The sequence below is a fragment of the Phyllopteryx taeniolatus genome, chromosome 20 (genome assembly GCF_024500385.1).
Source record: "Phyllopteryx taeniolatus isolate TA_2022b chromosome 20, UOR_Ptae_1.2, whole genome shotgun sequence".
Taxonomy (NCBI): Eukaryota; Metazoa; Chordata; class Actinopteri; order Syngnathiformes; family Syngnathidae; genus Phyllopteryx; species Phyllopteryx taeniolatus.
The window spans coordinates 14343389-14360747 of NC_084521.1; the positions used below are offsets into that span (position 1 = coordinate 14343389).

The following is a 17359-nucleotide window of genomic DNA, read 5'->3' on the forward strand; positions in this document are numbered from 1 at the left end:
CGATCATCTTTCTGCCATTATATCTACAGTGTATTGACCTTGCAAGTGCTGTCACCTTCAGACATATCTGAAGACATTATCACCTCCCCCTAGATAAAACTATTGTTTGCTAGCACAAGTCGGGCCCAACCTATAAGAAATAACATGTCGTCCCCAAATTTTGTCTTGATCATTGATCTGCTGATCACAGTGACGAATTGGACAGTCAGTAATTTCAAATGAACGTTGGCAATTTGGTGTCCATGTTGCTCGGCAGGAGGGAAGTACACAGTGCAGCAGTATCAACAACAGTGGCACAATTCTTTATCATCAGAACCAAATCAACATCCTCATTACCATGTCCAAGTCACAGCTAGCTCCAAAAAAAAAGCTTTCAGAACTCCATCCATCCATTTTCTTTACCGCTTATCCTCACTCAGGTCGCAGGCTGCTGGAGCCTATCCCAGCTATCTTTGGGCGGGAGGCGGGGTACACCTATAACCGGTCGCCGGCCAATCGCAGGGCACATAGAGACAAACAACCATTCGCACTCACATTCACACCTACGGGCAATTGAGAGTCTTCAATTAACCTACCACGCATGTTTTTGGGATGTGTGAGGAAACCGGAGTACCCGGAGAAAACCCACGCAGGCACGGGGAGCACATGCAAACTCCACAGAGGCGAGGCTGGGACTTGAACCCCGGTCCCCAGAACTGTGAGGCAGATGTGCTAACCACTCGCTCACCGTGCCGGCGCTTTCAGAACTCTTTCGCCTTATTTTTTGTGATTACATTTAGTGCTGCGCTGGGAGTATAATTGCCCAAGGGGTATAGTGTTAGATTTTTGTTTCAGTCTGTTGGCCGGTATATTTTGGTAGCTTACTTTGTGTTACTTTGATGTTGTCCTATTCAGTATGCATAAATGTGTACAAATGTAAAGCACATCATGTGCATGTTGAATCAATTTAGATGGCAGGTTCTGTTTAGTATTTTCTATTTTTGTTTATTGGCTTTGTTTAAATTAGTCATTCTCAGTATCTCGGTATGGTACACTGAGACCTTCAGTTTTTCACGACTCACACACACACACACCGACGTGCACACATCGGCAGTAGTCAGTTGTATTACACACGACTCTGAATGTGACCACAAGATAACACAGGTTAGCTTTTTTTTGCACAATTCTACTTTCTTTCTGAGAGCACGAGCACATCTTTGCCTGTATCTTTACTTGAATAATCAGTCACCAGACAAACAGTCTCAAGGGAAAAGTACAGCACCAACATTAGTTTGCAGCCTTGTTTGCCAATTAGTTCCACAGCAGCCCGACTTTTCTTTTATTGTTTTATTTTTGTCATGATCCACTCTGAGTTGTGTTTTTATCTGTTAGTTGTCTCTTCCTGTGATTTTGGGTCGTTTCCCCTAGACGGCACCTGGAGGAGTTGAGCAGGAAGGTGGGCACCTAGGAACTATAGTAATTAGTTCCCAGTGTTACCACTCCATAGACAGCACATCTGCGGCAAATCCTGAGTTGCAAGATTTGTTGTGCGTTTCCCAATTTGAAAGAATTTGTAAGTTAGTGCCAAGCTGGGCTGGAGTGTCCATGGAGATGCGGCAAGCAGAGTGGCAGATAGTCTATCTAAATGTATGCCTGCTCAGACCACGTCTAAGTCCTGGGGCAGGCTAGACTGCTGGTCTAATGTGATTTTGGTGAATTGGATGGGGGCACAGGAGACAGATTTAAAGGGAATGAATTGATTGGCGGCGAATGAAGTTGGCTGTTAAGGCTCCCACAGTGGTGCAGCCCGGCCTCTATTAGATCCACCGGGCTGCCCTCGTCTGCGATAAAAATGGTCTAACCCACCTCAGAGTTGTGTTGCGCGCCACGCTGGATTTATGCCGTTCACAAAAATTTGAGTTACTCTATCTACGCTCTGCTCCCTCTCTGTAGTTTGACCAGTCTGACATTATCAAAATGTAGAGTTTTAGGTTGACTAGTGTTAGTGCTGAGCCTAGTGAGTGTACAAGGATTGTCAGAAAGGTTTCAGGATCGGTGTCATATATTTTAAAGCCAAACTAAAACTAGTTTTTCTCTTTGAAGTAATCACCCTGGAGTCTTCAGCCTACTCTGCCACGTCTTCATGCACTCTTAGAAAGGTAATGTTATGGTAAAGCAGCCACGACTTGTCCTGCCACCTCCTCGCCTCTTCCCGTGCATTGAACGAAGTGAACACCGCAGGAGCTCTTTAAAATTGTGCTGGTTGATCCTCTAGCCCACCATGAAGGAGGAAACTCGTAGGTTGTAGTTTGGATTTGAAATTCATCTTTTGTGACACAAGTCCTGGAATTTTTCTGACACATTTCATCAAGCAGCTTTGCGGAGGCTGTTAATAAATCTGACCCATTTCACTGCTGAATCCCAACTAAAACCAATCTCAGGCAGATCTCGTGTAGCTAGACGTCATTCGCTCCGTGGTCTCATTTGATCGACTGTGTTACATTATATACTAAGGCATTGCATGAATCTTCTGTTTATTTGTCCGTAATGAAGCTTGGCAGAAGCCAGAAGAAAACTGTAGACCAGCTGTTTTCAGTTTTGAAGATGCAGTATGTTATATAAACAATGCACAGATGGATGGACGGACAGACAGAAAGACAGACAGATAGATCTTGTCGATACAGTTGTTTTAATACGGTGAAGTTAAAAGTAAAACAACACAAAAATGCAAGTATAATTTTAAAAGCACATGGACTGAATGTGATTTGTGGCTTTTGTGATTTTTTATTTTTTTTTGGTCATTTTTTTCAACATTCTTAGTTGACATTCAAATGTGAAAAGCTTTAAATCACTGTGAAACGTAAAACTGCTAAAACATTTGACCTTAACATTGATGGCAACTAGTGACGCATGGTGAGACTGGACAAAAGTATTTGGACATATCAGGGCTCTTACTGTTTTGAATGTTCGTCTGCTTACATTACCTAACTAATGTAAAATAAAACTTCTTCTCTCCTCAAGTTATTCTTCTTTAAACCCTCCTTCTTGTTATGATTTATTTATTTTTTAATGCTACCTGAATTAAGGTCTCTTGAGGTTCGTTGATGTCATAGTGCATGATATCGTCACAGTACGACAATGGGCATAAGACATTCGTAGTTCCCCTGTATTAAGACAAACATTCAACTTCAGTGGAGTCTTTTGAGTCATTACTGTTGATGATGCAAGATTAGCACACTCGTGAGAGTATGTGACACAATTGTGTACAAGATGCTACCGGGTTTCTCATTGCGGCTTGTCAGGGCATAATGGACGTGTCAGCAGAAGGAGAGGAGTCTGCTTGCCAGGGTCACTGTGCCCTTCAAGTTACAACGACATGTAGAAAGCATCCAGAAACCATAGCAACTGATTCTGTGTGGTCGTGTGTGTGTGTGTGTGTGTGTGTGTGCGTGGACTGATTTAAAATGTCCAAAGTGTGTTATTGAGCAAAACGTCGCTTCTCACATCTAATCTGCTCCAGCTCACATGTAATTGTATAATGACTTTGATAGAATTGTTAGTTTCACTTTCGAGATTTTTGGGCTGATGTAAATATATATACGGCCTGTGATTCAGACAGATTGCGTTCATAAAACCTGCCAAATATAGAAAGTCTTCCTTTAAGTGTACAGTGCACACACCCACACCCAAACACATTTGTGCGCGCACACATACGCACACACACGCACTCACGCACGCACACACACACACACACACACACAAATAACCATACAACCAACACTTGCACATAGATGCACAAACGCTTTTTTATTGATCTCCAGCTTAGCTCATGCCAGCAGGTAGCCCAAGTCGCTGGTTATTCTGAGGAATTGCTTTCAGTAGCTACACACAGACACACACACTCTCTCACACACACACACACACACACACAGACAAATGCAACACGATTGTTTCCAGTGCAAATGTACACTGTTAAGGAACATCACCTCCTCTTCACAGATCAAGGGATGTGGTTGTCGATATCACGCGCGCGCGCATACACACGTGCACACACAGTTTTGGCAGTAACAGGTTGAATGCTGAAGTTTAGGACTTTGAACCAATTCCTTCATGGTGTCTTCTTCTCCCTCCATATCTTTCTCCATCCCTGCTAAAATGATGTTATTTAAAAAGCACATCTATTGAGGCCATATTTTGCATCTTTCAGTAGCTAGAGGATTATGTGTAAATCACAAGTTTAGATACAGCTTCAGAGAGTCAGCTTGGTACGAGCTGTCCTTATATTTTTATGTACCACTTCCATCCATCCATTTTCTGAACCGCTTCTCCTCACTAGGGTCGCGGGCGTGCTGGAGCCTATCCCAGCTGTCATCGGGCAGGAGGCGGGGTACACCCTGAACTGGTTGCCAGCCAATCGCAGGGCACATAGAAACAAACAACCATTCGCACTCACAGTCATGCCTACGGGCAATTTAGAGTCTCCAATTAATGCATGTTTTTGGGATGTGGGAGGAAACCGGAGTGCCCGGAGAAAACCCACGCAGGCACGGGGAGAACATGCAAACTCCACACAGGCGGGGACGGGGATTGAACCCCGCACCTCAGAACTGTGAGGCTGACACTCTAACCAGTCAGCCACCGTGCCGCCTATGTACCACTTTTCATATAAAATCCTATTTCAGTGGAATCTTAAAAGACCCTGAAATGTGAATTCAGTTCTGTTTCTAAATACATTATTACGTGTTTGAAGATGATGCTGAAAATGTGCAGGGACACATGAAACACTTTTTCACCATTACAGTTTTTCTGAATTTTTGGCCGTGGCTAAAACAGCACCCCGCGACACACTTGGCGATTCAGCATGAGTCGCCCCTCCCACTCAATATAAGAACTGACAGCCTTTGTTCGCATCAGTGGCTATCCGGTGCAATTGTAAATTACCGTAATTTCTCGTGAACAATGCGCATCCCCCCCGCCAAAAAAAAAATGTCAAAAATCAATGGTGCGCATTATACATCGGTGTAGGGGAAAATGAAAACAAAACGTTCCCATTTTATAAATGTATGCCGCCATCTAGAGGTTATGACAAAGCGGTACACTTTCATTCTAATATGCCAGCGCCACCTAGAGGCTATGAGAAATGTGTAGCCTACACTTTCAATCCAATATGACAAATCCCGGCCGCGCCTGTGTGGAGTTTGCATGGTCTCCCCGTGCCTGTGTGGGTTTTCTCCGGGCACTCCGGTTTCCTCCCACATCCCAAAATCATGCGCGGTAAGTTGATTGAAGACTCTAAATTGCCCGTAGGTGTGTATGTGAGCGTGAATGATTCTTTGTTTATATGTGCCCTGCGATTGGCTGGCGACCAGTTCAGGGTGTGCCCCGCCACTCGCACGAAGATAGCTGGGATAGGCTCCAGCAAGCCCGCAACCCTAATGAGGCTAAGCGGTACAGAAAATGGATGGATGGAGTTCCAAAGACATTTAGGTACACCTTATTTGTGTAAAATCTCATCAGTCCTATATTTTGTTTCCTTCCTCAGAAGACAAATGTAAGCTTGTGCTTCAGTTATTAGAATGGGAGTTTGTACTCTGCCTGTTTCAACACCCATTGCCACTGTCGTTTGACTTCAGTGAACATTTAGCATATTCGGCTGTGTTTAGGAATTTGACTTTCGCAGAGGAACACAAATTCAGTATGTAAAAGTAACATTCATTACAATGGAATGTTTCTTATTAAAGTCAGTCAAGCAGAAGACAACAAAGGAGCTTTCATTGAAGGCTGTGAAGTAAAAACAAAAAACAGGGCACCCCTCTCCTTTTCATATGTAATATGTGCAGCGTTTTCCTCCTCTTCCATAATTGGTCTCTCTTGTTTGAAATAAAATCAAATTAAGATGTTTTTTTTAATGGCCCAGCTCCCCAGCCTTGTGAGGGGTCATAAGTCTAATGTAATTATGGTGCAGAACTGTGGCAAAAGGAGCGCATGCCATGAGAGGGTAAGCACATACATGCTGTAAACTGCAACTTTCTCTTCGCTAAGCACAATGTTGATCAATATGTTTGGCTGAAGATTGTAAAGCATTCTAGTTCGAGACTTTATTTAGACTTATTTCTGTCTGACCTCCTCGTGCTCAGCCTTGACTCTTAAGTGCAGACAACCCTTTCACCACAACCACGTGGCATTGCAAAGTGGTGAGGTGACTGTTATGAAAGTCCATAACATGAGTTAATCTGATTGAGCCTCAAAACTTAATAAAAACTTGAAGATTATTTTGACATACACTCCTATTTATTTCAAATATCTACACCAGGTGAAGTAGTTAAGTATTACCACTATCAAGCATTTTACAGTACAGTGGATCATCTTAGCCAGGTTAAAACCAGTTAGGACCGTGATCCACCGCTAATTTAAATCACAGGAAATAACTGAAATTGAAATAGTCCATTCTAGGGTCAAAATATCACTATCATACAACATTTATTAAATGTGAAATAAATAATACATTTAAAAAAAATAACGTGTCTTTAATGACATACAAGCGCAAAAATAAGACTCAAAAATATGTAACTCACTTTTAATACACTCAACTTTTATCAATGTATATTCATCTTGTTGATCTCTTGTCACATTCTTCTTGTCTTAGCATCACTTGGTGAGGCTGCTCCTACTTTTGGAAGAATTGTGTCCAATAAATTTTTTTTGCTGAAGTGAGGCTTTGCATGATTTGGAGGCCTATTATCCCCCAAAATCTTGGTAAAATTCCCAATTATTTGACCAAAGGGGCTTCCATTATGTATATGTGTGTCTCTCTCTCTCTCTCTGTTTATATATATATATATATATATATATATATATACACGTACACACACACACACACACACTTCACTGTGCTACAGTGCATGCGTGTATGCCTCTCAGGATTTATTTTTTTTCCTGTGTCGTCCCCTGCAGAGGAGTAAACCCTGACTGAGAATCACAGTGCATGTGTATGTTTTTGTGTAGACTTACATCCTCACACAGGTGTGTGTTTCCAGGATGGGAATACAACTCCTAGGACATTTAATCTAAGGGGAATTTCACACTCGTTACTGGCTGTCATCAAAGGTTTCTCACATAAAATACTTTTCATTGGCTAAAGTTCAGAACGGGTTCACTATTGGAACCCTGGTGTGTGCCAAGAAGGTTGATAGTCCTTTAAAGCATGCACTTGATTTTATTTTATGTGTATGTGCTTCACGAAATGTAGAATATAGTACAAAGGTTAAGATCTGAAATTAAGATTTTTTTTTTTTTAATATAATATTTTTTTTTTGGGAGCATGTTGCACAAAAAGCAGAATTTCACATTCCCTGTGCATACATTTATTATTACATCGTATTTTGATATGGCACTTTTTTTTTTTTTTAATTATATTTTGTATGGTTTCTTACCAAATGATAAAAATATTGCTATTTCAAATGCTTTTTACGTTCTGTCAGACAAATGACTCCAAGATTGCACGTTAAAGGGCCAATTCAAACTTTACATTACAGTCACACCCACACGTATTCACACACTTGATCCCAAGCTTTCGGGAGGACTGATCCACTATATCTCCAGTCGTATGTGTTCACTTAGCCAGGCACAGCTGCTAGCACCATTACTATGATTTCCTGTGTGCGCGTCTGTCTATCGGCCCCCTCAATATACACACACACACACACACACAGACCCAGACGTACACATCTCATGACTATAACCAAATTGGTTTGAGCAAGAAATATTTTACACACGTCGGAGTCACTCTGATGTTCAGGTGGGTCTCTAGCTGTTAAATATGCCACAGGTTGTCCTCTACGCCTAATGCATATCGCAGCTTTTAAAAAAGTATGACTCATTTTTCCAAGAAAAAAAAAAAAGGAAAGGAAAGAAATCATAGCTTTAAGTGTCTGAACAAAAGGAAGGAATATTAGCTATGTTGGTTTCAGCATTAATGCAACTAAGTAAAGACGAATGCTTTCTGTCTTTATCATGACTCCAAAGCTCTTTAAAATTGAGGCCTGTTTGTGACAAACTGTTCAATCAGTTTTTCTTGTTTTTTGTTTTTTTGTTTTTTTTGAGGGCATTGTAAATGGCAGTCTGTCTCTGAAATATGTTGCATGCTTCACCTGACCCACTTCACGTGTATCCTGTGCGTGTGTGTGTGTGCCTCTTTGCTCGAGAGGTTGTAAATGTAATGTTAGACACGTTACTTGGCCTGATGTTTTTCAGATTGATGTCAGTTGCGATTAGCATATCTCCTGCCAAGACACAGGAGAGCTCTGTGAGAGTGCCAAAGCCTCGTGTGTACGCAAACAGTTAGGTAAACATATGCATCTCGGCTGCCATTTTGAACAATTTTACAATCATTATTTGATGCTGCAATTTTTAATATTTTTTTTAACACAGCCTGTAAATAAACTGAGAAAAGGAGGACAAATGTGACTGACAAGCTGTGAAACTAATTTCAGTCGACTGATACTCCCTTTTCCTCTAACATATTACATATTTAACACTTGTTCCCCGCCCCCCCCTGTGTTTTTCTTAGAATACTGCCATGCAAGTGCAGCTGTGACCTACGCAATGCACTCTGTTTCTTTTATGGCTATCTTGCACAGAGGAAATGTTCTCATGTAAGACAACACGACGACCTTACATTTGAAAAGCTCTGTTTACAACACAACAAGATAATCTATTTTTTTATTCGAATGAGATGGTAGATCTGTGTATGTTGTGAATTCCTGTTTCATTCCCAATGTTAGTGAGCATAAAAATTGCTTCCCAGAGGATTGATGCCTTAGTCTGAGTAGATGTAGCTCAACTTTAGCTTAATTTATGTTGTTTTCTTTAAACAGCAAACTCGTTGAGACTGAATCAACAGCGCCTCTGCAGGTTGTTGCCATGTACTGCTGTCAATTTTGCCGCAAATGCCTCAAAAACCAATGTATAAAGAACCAATTCCACACTTTTAATTTCATGTTTACGTGAATATTGGATCATCTAATATTTTTTTTCATACACTTGCCCAATTGGGAACGTTTTGCTTGCTTGGCTGTGACTGTCTTTGACTTTGCGAGGGCAACTGGAAAACGGTAAACTTCGAGCCCTGGTACATCTCTCTGATAACAAAACACAAACATGGTCAATAATTTAGAAGGAAATTGCCTGGAAAAATTGAGCGTTGTATTATCTTCCATACTTAATTAAACATGGTGGACATGCTGTGCTTTAAAACGCAAGCACTGTAGTTTGCCACAAAACCGTATTTTCCAAATGATACATTTATGTTTACCATTGATTGAAAATTACTTTTACAATACAAATTGGCCCTTTTGTACAAATGATTGTATCCTTAACATACAAACACCTTACAAAATTCTTGTAAGTTTTATTTTCCCCTCCGTGTCGTCCTCTCCACACAACCCTGACCAAACATAACCCACCACAACCTGCCCAGGAGAGTGGGAGACTAACTCTAATACAAGTAGCACAGTAGATGTGTGTGTGTGTGTTTGAGAAGGAAAAGTCCGATAAAAGTAGTTAAAAGAAGAAGAAGCAGGAGTAACAAACAATAGCAGAGTTAGTGACCAAACAGCGGGTGACAGAAGGGGATAGGAAGACGGATGCGGCTGGGTGGGGGGCAACCGGGATGAGAATAGGGATGAGAATATACTGTATATGCGGTGGCCTGTGTTGTGAGACAAGGCAGGTTGCTGTCACTTTAAAAATGACTGTAATAAAAGTGACCGTCGGAAGATGGATCTGGTGATTTTGGCTTGCTAATCAGTCATCTGTGAAGAGGAGCATAGCCCAGATTCAGCAGTCGCCTGACACCTCTTGATTGATGCCTGCGCCTTATAAAAAAAAAAAAAAAAAAGGCCCATTAACTGTCTCCCTATGAAATTGGGTGGAATGCCCCAAAAGTGGCCAAAAAGCACTCTCTTCAACACTCCTTGTCTAATATTGCTTTTCTCGTAGTCTGTTTGTTATGGTGATATTACGAGAAATATCAATCAGCCTGGTGCTCACACTGGTTGATTACCTTTACTGGGGGAGGTCATATGTCAGGTTAGCACCAACCAATGCAAAGGAGCCTGTACAATCAGTGGTGACAGGAAATGTGTGACTTCAAACCTCCTTTTAGCCTTGTGACATGAAAAAAATATATATATATAATGACCCTGCAGCTGAATCTCATATCGCCTCATCTCACCTTCTCGCTCTCTCTCTCTCTCTCTCTCTCACGTGCGCACACACACACACACACACACACACACGCACACACAGATTGCCTGCAATAATAATAACCCCAGACAACAGCTTCAGCCACCTCCCTCCCATCCCCTTACCTCCTCCTCATCCTCCCACATACAATCAAACAAAGCCTCTTTCTTACCTTGCGCATGACCAATCCTTCCATCTCCCCCCCAACAACAACCACCTCCACCTTTTTCCCCTTTTTTTAAGCCTATGCATGCTCTTTCCCACTTAACAGCGGCACCTCACACTTCTCCAGACCATCCTACAGCCTACAGTGTGGCACTCTCACACACACACACCCCAAATAAATGCAGCCCTGGTTTGTCGTTTTCCCATCCATCCCATGGCTCTCCCTCTCTCTCCCCCTCCGTCTTTCCCTCTCTCCCCACGCTCCTGGCTAGTGCTGGTGAAATATCAGGGCAAACGGATTCCAGCTCCCCCCCACCCCCCACCCCTCTTTCTCAGAGGGGTTGTTCCGTGCTATTTGGCCCTGGGGTGCATTTCAACGCTTCTGATGTGAGAGAGGGACCAAAAAAGAAATAGACAGAGAGACACAGAAAGAGGTAGCCTGCCAGGGTCAGACAGTGGCTTTAAAAAAAAAAAGAAAGCAGCAGGCTTTTGGAGCAGTGTTGAACCAGCACCCTTGGTTGTACTGTGTGTGTGTGTGTGTGTGTGTCATATAGCTTTTAAAGGCCTTCAGATGATCTCCGTTTGCAACGGTGACCATGCACCATGACAGGTGCACGGCCATCTTGGAATCACAGTCAGCGAGTGACACGAACGCAGCGTGTGAGTGTAATGGTTTTGCCACAGAAAATCGACTCACGCCTGTAGCCTCTCTTAGAGTGCAGGGCTCCCTAAATTTACATCTTCATAATGAACAATAAATATCATATTTAAGCTCTTTAACTATGTGTAAATGAGTCTTTGTGGGGTTTTTTTTAAGCCAGTCCTCCCTAAAATCAGTCATCAATATTGTCTCTGTTTTTTGTCCACTCACAATTTTCACTACTCATTCATGTTTGTTTTAAATGTTTGAATTAATTGTTTATCAATTAAATGTATTTTTAGAATGTCTTTTTTTTCTCCCGTCCTTTTTGTAAACCCGGCAAGTATCGAGGTCAGGACACACAAAAATGCACAACTCTGAGAAAGACACACAGCATTCAGAACAAATCACTGGTGAACTGCACTGTGTGCAATGATTACGACATTTTGTTTGGGAGAAATAGTATTTAATTGAAGGGAGAAGTCAGTTATGCAACCCGAGAAAATGTCTGCATTTCAACCCAAATTGAAAACATAACAAGGTTCATGTTTGCGTGTGTGTGAAGTTGCTTCCACTCCTATCCACTCTTTTTTTTTTTATAGCAAAATCTGTTTTGTTTTGTTTTTTACCCAAATAAACGTTTGTCTTTTTCCCCTAAATCTAATAAAATATATTACATGTTATATTGTTGTTTTATACAGTCACATTGGCAAATATAAAAATGATGTGGAAGTGGAAGCGGAAGCGTGCAAATTCACTTTGTTGTTGAAGTTTTGATCATGTACATTTGTTAACTTTTATAGACCTATTTTGCATGTATGAATGCAAGCTGTTCTTTCTTGCAAAAGCACGACGCTTTTTAAAATAATGCCATCTGTTTTGGCTATCATAATAAATGATTGCTAGGAGTCATATTGGCGTCCAAATGTTACATCTGGACCAGTTTTGCTAACTGATGCTTGGTCACTGCAACCCAAATGATTGCTTAAACCCAGGTCATGTGGTTAAATGAATGATTTGCCACTCTAAAGGCAGGCGAAGAGCCCTCATGCAGACTTTAGTTTAACATTCTGATGAAGCCAACAAGTGTTTTGGAGCGTCACATCTTTTCCTGTGTCAATGCATTTCTAGTATACAGCATAGCTATACACACACACACACACACACACACACACGTGTATATAGAAAGAAATATATATATATATATACACACTGTATGTGCGTATATATTTAAATATTTATTGTAAATCCCTGTAGAATTCAGCCCAAAAATTTATAGTAAAGTTATCTCACCATTGATAGTCACTCTTTGAAATTGTGACGGAAAATGTGTGATTTTGTAAAAAAAGTAGTGCTTGGTAATTTGTGGAAAATTCACCGTTTGGGGTTTGTTTTTCTTTCTTTATCTTATTTATAACGATGTTTCGGGACGGTTATAGCACACTTTTGTTGGACCGGCTCACGTTGCAAGTGCACTGACGTTTACGCTGATGGATATACAAATTAGTATGACTTTAATATTAAGCTTTTAGTACGTTTGTTGCTACACTCATTGGAGAATTTCTCTGCGAAGCACAGACCACATGGCTATAAGCTGATGCCGGGATGTCAATGTGTTGACATCAAATTGACTTCTTGGTACTGACTAGGCCAGGTTATTTGCAGCATTGGGGTGGCCCACTGCGTGTTAAGAAAGACAGAGAGAGAGAGCGGGGGGGGGGTGCATGGATGAATGGATGATGGGGTGGGGAAAGTGCAGGGGTGACAGTCCCCCAGAGAGAGGCTGAGATCTAAAAGGACCTCTTGGACCACCAAATTGACATGTTCAAGCTTGTGGGTTGTCATGAAGGAAGCACTCTAATAAGCCGTGTGACACCATATAGAGTCTTACTTCCATATGGGCGGGCCTTCTCATTTACTCTTTTTTTATTGCTTTTGATATGTATTTATTGATGTATTTGTCCTATTTCTGCGTTACACATTCAAATATGTTGGCCAAGTTACTTCCTATTTCTATTTTGGCTTGAGTTGCTTGCCTTGAGCAGGAATCACGCAGGTGCTATTGTTCCCATCCACTGCCGTGTTACGGCTCTATAAGTGCATGTTCCTGAGTGATAATCGATAGGATTCGCTGTGGATGTGTGTGTTGGGGCATCAAGCAGGTGTGTTTGGGGGTACAACACCCCCCCCCTCCCAACCCGCAGTCCATATATGGAGGACAGTGACCGGACACGTGTCTATTAAAAAGGCATCAATATCAAAAAAGATGGCAGGCGCAAAGGGCCAAGTGGGAGGAGGGCAGCAGGGTGAGGTGAAGCTGAAAAGGAATCGCTGGTGCTGCTTTGGATCTTCCTGTCTGTGTTGATATCCTCTCGTGAGGGAAGGCACACAAAAAAAGAAATCAGCAGGGGGTGACCTCTGCTGAGTGACCCCAACGCCTTCTTCCTACTTCCTCCACGCCACCGCACGACACATGTTCCTCCATGCCGCCAACATGGCAGCCTTCTTTGCTCGGCATGCGTGAGCCAGGTTGAGGCCATTGATTTGCTCTTATAAAATAAGCAGAGTGGAACTGAACTGGAGGCTGTGTGGACACACCACCCCAGGTGATCCCCCCCCCCCCCCCCCACCCCGAACCCACCACCTTCCAGATCTAAACCCCTCCCTTTCCTTTCTCCAGAGCCTAAACAGCTGTGGTCCCATGCATGTAAATTTTACATGACTGGTACCTCATTTTACAACCCCCCCCCCCTCCCCCCGCTACCCCCACCGCCCCTCAAGCCTAACCCATGCACACACATCTCCATATCATGTTGCATATTAATGCACTTTATGCAATATCTCATCTGACAGTGCACAGGAGGGCACTCCATTTAGCCATTTGCATACCTGATTGTGTTGCCCCCACCCTCTCTCCCCCCCCCCCCCCCGCAGTGCACGATTGTTGCTTGCATAGGTTACATGATGCTGAAATGTGATATTTGCTATGAAAACAAATGTCAAAGTGGTGGGGGTAGGTGGCTGTTTGGGGAAGGGGGCGGGTGGGATGAATTGATGAAATGATTCCCCTTGACCCCTAAAATGCAACATAATCCAGTGTGCCCCCTTTGATTGGGGCATTTAATTGTTGTCATCAGTGTGGTGCACTATCAGCGGGCATCTGGAAGTACTTTCAAGTCCGTGGTTACCCCCCCCCCCCCCCCAAAAAAAAGTGTGCGGAGGGGAAATCTCACTAAGACTACTCATGCATAGTTACATTTCAAAAGACTTAATTTAGCCATTTAAGAAAAAGAAAAACAAAGATGCAGTTTGTTTCAGCAGTGAAATGCGCCATATTTGGGGGTGCTAATGTCGCAATCCATCTGACAAAAGGTGGGGTGCACGTTTGGGGGCTTGTTGGCTAAAAGCGAGAGGCAAAGGTCTGCACTGGTACTCTTTGTTTTCAGTGCAGACACTCTAAGTTCCCCCCACCCCACTCCCACTCTCTCTCTCTCTCTCTCTCTCTCTCTCTCTCTCTCTCTCTCTCCCAAAGTGAAGCGGAAGAGTGGGCTGATACCGGTCTCATGTTGCGTATGGATTTTCGTTTATATAATCGATCGAAATGTCCCAATACATTGATTTTGGCTTCAGTGTTTTACAAACAAGCGTTTATGGGTCTCGATTTTTGTGTTAGGACTGATTCCAGTGTGACGAAGAGGCGCAAACATGTCTGAATTGTAGATTGTTTTATAATATATATTTCCCCCAAAAAAATAATTGGAATACTAAATTTAAAAAAAAATTAAATATTAGTAAATAATATTAATACGGATTGATTTGGGATAAGATAAAAATCCAAAATGTGCTGCGTCTCCTTAATCAAATAAAGTGGTGTGAAAACACGCGCGCACAGCCACGCGCGCGCGCGCTCGCACGCACAAAGCATTTCCTTCCCTGCGAATTTCTCCTTGAATTATATGCCATCACTAGTGTGTGTGATTGCGGAATATTAAATTAAAGTGGGATAAGTCGGCACCCGGGCGGGCTGCGTCCAATCCGCAACTCATTTCCCGTGTTGGAGCAGCGCATCACTGCTCCTCCGCGCTCAATGCCAAATGTGCCAAATGTGCGCATTTTGAACAACACTTTCCATATGCTATTATCGGATCGCTACTGAGCAAGAGAAAGACTGCCAAACGGAATGCTTTATACCAAAGGTACCTTAACCATCTACATCTTTTCCTTCCATTTTTCCTCCCTTTCACTGGCTTCGTGGTGTTTGTGATTTTTTTTTTTTAAATGGGTGATTTTTAACGAGGTAAGAAAATGTACATTTGAAGGATTTTTTTTTCTTTTTTTTGTTTTTAAAGAGATAACATATTTTATGTGGCACTGTCCGATGGCTTTGGGGCGAAAGACGCGTGAGCATGCAGAGTTGATGTTAAAGCATATATATGGGCAAAACTCTTTTTTTTTTCACCCCCCCCCCGGTTGTGTTTTGAATGTTATTTTACTCCGTTTTTATGGCTTAAGTGCATCGTGTTGCCGATTGAGGGAGAGCGAGACGTTGAAAGACAGAAATGCTGTTGAAATGAAAAGGGGGGGATTTTTCTCTCTTTGATTTACTTTGCTGTTTGCTGGGACGCAACTTTGCTTTGCCACTTTGACAACTGATTTAAATGGAAAGAATTTCTATGAATCAATTTTGAGATGCATTTCCCCCCCCCCCCCCCCTCCGCCTCGTGTTGTTCCATATAGCACACAGCACCTAATTTTCAAGCTGAATTGCCTTTTGTCACTTTATTTGTCGTTGTTGCACCAGTGTGTGCGACTGTGTGGAAGAGTGAGACTTGGCCAGTGGGTCAATGCTTGTGTCAGGTTGTGGGTCACAGCTGTGGGCTTTTTTTTTTTTGTGAGGCACAGTGGGTCACCCATCGGGCAAAATAGGTGCATTTTTTTCCCCTTTAAAACACACCAAACTGGGAGTGTTTATGTGAAGTGATACAGGACATTTTCTATTCATTATTAATGTAAGCGCGGCAAAGAAAGAAAAAAACAACAACTTTTGAATGGGATCCAATTTTGATACACTGATGAGTATTTGTTTTTTGTAACAGTCACACTGTATATATGCTAATGCGTGTCTTTCAAATAAAACGCAACACCCTTCAGTGCTTCATAAGGACAATTTCACGACTATATTGTTTTGAAATTACAAATAAGAACGTGGTTTTTTTTTTTTGGCGTGTGGCTATATTGTAGCGCGCACGCACACATTTATTCAGAGCGGCCTTTGCGGATAAATGACCAATTATGACCGAGATGGAATGTTGTCTATTATAAAGCGGTACACCGGAGAAAGCGCAGAGAGGGAGGAGACCAGGAGAAATATAGGGGGGGGGGGGGGGGGGGTTTGACTTCAAGATAAGCGGTATCCAGTGTTACTTCCTTACATGAGCTTCCCCCCCCCCCTTTTTTTTTAAATGAGGAACATAAAAAAGAACGGAGAAAAAGCAAAAAAAGAAAAGCATTGTTTACCTAAAGGATGCTCCTTTAAATGAAAGGAGAAATGGCTGTTTTACGACTATACCGTAATCCTCGGGTTTCGCTGTTTAATTTACGCAACGAAGAAAAAAAGGTCCACGCTCGGCAAAGCGAACCGGCGCCAGCGCGCTTTCACTTCAACTCCGCCACGCGACGCGACGCGAGCGATGCCGCGGCGCTCTTCTCGGGGCCGCCTGTGCGCGCAGCGTCGCCGGGCGTTCGCAGGCTGCGAACCCCCCTGGAGGACCCGGAGGTAGCTGCAACAGTAGCTTCGGATCCGTCGAGAAAGTGAGAGCCTCGACCCCCTCGCACCCCCCTCCCCTCTCCCCCATCTCTCTCTCTCTCTCTCTCTCTCTCTCTCTCTCTCTCTTTTGGTGTCAAAAGACCTGTCTCCAACCAGAATAACCAAGCCCGGGGTCGTGTGGCTTCTTAAGGATCCGGTCCGGTCCGTGCATGGCTGCAAAGTGGAGCAAGTAGTTCACTTGCCAGTAGCAGCCTTATCATCACATCCCAAGCCCCGGTTCACTTCACCCCCCAGTTTTGATCCCCTCCCCCCACCCCTACCACCGCCACCCCTCACCACCCCCCACCCCCCCAACAAGGCGAACCAGATCTCTTGATTTTCTCCTCTGTAGAGAAAGTCTTGAGCCGCCATTGAGAAAACACACAGTAAACAGTTTGCATGGAAACGCTCAATAGGGGCACTTTTGGGTGGGGGGCTGAACTTGTACAGTATTTTGGGGGTCTTTGTGAACCCACACGCGGGCCCCTTAATGGTCCTGAAGGTGCAACACATGTACGTGCACG

General features: G+C 42.9%; 1 long non-coding RNA gene across 1 annotated transcript in view; it reads right to left on the reverse strand.

Annotated features, from left to right (window-relative positions):
* LOC133470536 (uncharacterized) overlaps nucleotides 1–10545 on the reverse strand; it is a 53011-nt gene extending 42466 nt beyond the window's left edge. The window contains exon 1 of the long non-coding RNA XR_009786012.1: nucleotides 10397–10545. This is a non-coding gene — a long non-coding RNA (uncharacterized LOC133470536). The remainder of the gene's footprint in view (nucleotides 1–10396) is intronic.
* Nucleotides 10546–17359: the final 6814 nt, after the last annotated feature.